Raw genomic sequence first — 2,934 nt, 5'->3', positions numbered from 1 at the left:
TTTTGCCTTTACCAAAAGTTGGGTTAGACATAACCGTCGATCTCACCGTCGGCGGGCTTCTGAAGAATTTTGTTCTGTAGTCTCGAGAAAAACTCGCCGTCGGTGCGGTCGAGGGCGCCGTCGGCGGCCTAGTTCAATACTCCACATTTTGGTCATTTTCGCTCTTTTTTGCATTTTTTTGCTCCAATGACCCTAATTCATCATTCCTACAACAAAACATAAAAAATTCATTTTTTTAAAAGTGCAATATCATTAAAAACAGTATAAAATAGGTTTGAAAATCTCCACATATTTTCGTTCTGTCAGTCGGCAGCGGCAGACGTTGATGGCCAACAGTGACTGATGGTGACCAACAGGTGGTGGTCGACAATGGTGGACAACTACATAGGTTAATGGTTACTTGTCAGTCTTTAATAGATATTTTAGGTACAACGACCATATTCAGATTAGGATATTTGCAATCAGACGTCATTGGCTGCTGATGGTCGACAATTGCTGGTGGTGACAAGCATTAGTGGTCAACAATGACTGACGAGCAATGATTGTTGAATGGTTATTGTCATCGGGTTGTCAATATCAGTATTGGGCACAATGTCTCTATTCAGACTATGATGTTTGCAAACTGAGGCTGTCGGTGGCCAGTGGTCGTCGGTGACTGCTGAAAATGATTGAAAGTGTTTGACAGTGGCCGATGGTTATGGAGTTTCGTGGTTATCATCGGGTCTTCAATACAATTATTGGGCAGAATAATCATATTTGAACTATGATGTTTGTGAATAGGGGTCATCAGTGGCTGACAGTCGACTATGGCCGATGGTAGTCGATGAGCTTGATGAACGGTGGTTGGCGGCTATGGATGTTGTTCTTAAATGTTGGGTCTTCAATATGTTGGGTCTTCAATACAAAATACAAATGTTAGGCACAATGATTGTACTCAAACTTTGATGCTTACAAATATGGGCTCGTTGGTGGTCGGTGGTCACCAGTCGCAGATGGTGATAGTTAGCGGTGGTTGATAATGATTGATAAGTCGTGTTTGACGGTAGTGGTCGAAGCCTGTGAAAGCTAGCAGTTATTGTCGGGACTTCTCTCTATATCATGCTCTATAATTCTTCTTCTTACCCCCCCCTTCCAAGTGAAGTGAGTGGATATATTTATTGGTTTTTTAGGGGGAATTTTGTTCTTTTGGCAAATAACTTCTTCAATCAGATGATTTGACATTTCATATTGATCCACCTTAATCATAAATGTTTTTTTTAATGATATAAATGCTTTAATGACCTAAAGATTTAGTAATCTTGTGCTCGTTAGATTCATCCAGTAGAGGTGTTTGATTCGACTAGAAATATGTCAAATTTCAAGCTCATTTGACCATTCGAATGACAATCTAAAACCTACTAATACGCTTTAATGACTTGATTTGCGATTGATAAGACTTGGATTGAACATATTTTGATATCATTAGGTTTGTCTAAGACCGTTTGCTTGACTACAAGCTTGTGGAAATCAAGGTGCTGATAATCTTAAATTTAAATTTAAAAGATCTTTCATAAAAAATGCATTTAGATTTGTGCTTAATAAAATTTGTTTATGACTCATTAGTCATAAAAAATCTAATAATACATATACTTCACATATCTATCCATTGTTTGGTAAATCTTATCTTATTACTTCAAGAACTTAAAGAATATATTCTAACAATAAATGCATATAAATGAGTAACCCAATATGATGTGAGTCTCAACCTTTATCTCCATATTAGTTGATAATTCTCTATTTTGTAATTATCAGAGAACTTTATTAAATTATTTTTCTATAAAATTACTCTTCATTTGGATGAACTCCTAACGACATTAATTAAATTGAAAATTTCATTTAAATGCGAACTAATTTATACATGTTTCCATGACCATCAAAGTCAATTGGAGTCGATGTGTGAAAAAATGTATATAATTAGTGGAAAAAGTATATTTCATGATTAAAGCCTCATTGAACTCACCGCATATCTTGATTGCTTCATCATAGCCTTAACCACATAATTTTTACAAAAAAAAAGTCTTATTGCTCTTCTAAGAGTTCGAGTGGAAGTTTCATCAATGCACGTTAGCATAAGTAATCACTTAAAAATATTACATCAGGACTCTGGATGCATTCAGAGTCCAATGGTGGGGTGCCACGTGTCAAGCGGGCCCCACTATTCTTAACGCTGGCCAATGCCAATGTAGGAGAAATAAATTTGTTGTTTGTTGAGCATTTTTTGTAAATAGTTTTCTTATATCTTAATTTTGATCTGTCAAGAAGTGAAACATCGACCAGAAAATTTCTTGATTTTTAAAATTCTCAAGTTCATCGTGACAATTAAAAGCTAAGGTTTAGTGCAAAAGAGATCTTCAGCAATTAACACTTGTGGTCAATTGCATTCAATCAATACAATGCATTTGATCACAATATTTTTTTTAGCAAAACTCATACTTTTATCGCGATTTATTAAGTGTATGTTTGGGGCAGCTTATAAATGCGGGTGGTGTTTTGAAAACATCGTCGTCGTCGCGTTTGTTTCTTGCCTTCCAAAAACTTATTGGAAAACACCATTTCAATTTTCTTAATAGACAGGGCCGTAGGAACGACCCGTGGCCCGCGTCTTAAATCCGCGTCGAGCGAATTTTTACTCCGCCGCCATTCTTTTGTTCTTCTTCTCACTCTCCTCCCTCGCTGAAAATGAGTTAGTTGCGGTGTCTTTAGGTCGAGCATTTAAACCATAACTCTTACCATCTTATCGCGAAGCTGACCTCTTTTGAGCATTGTCATCGTCAACTTCGAAGAGAAGGTTAACACACATTTATTTTTCTTACTAATTCGGAAGAAGATCAATCATCTGTGTTTGCTTGTTTTCATTTTTTTTATTCCTTCAATTTTCTTCGTGAATTGCTTATG

Source organism: Phalaenopsis equestris, unplaced genomic scaffold (assembly GCF_001263595.1).
Source record: "Phalaenopsis equestris unplaced genomic scaffold, ASM126359v1 Scaffold001344, whole genome shotgun sequence".
NCBI lineage: Eukaryota > Viridiplantae > Streptophyta > Magnoliopsida > Asparagales > Orchidaceae > Phalaenopsis > Phalaenopsis equestris.
Note: the sequence above shows the minus strand (reverse complement) of the source record.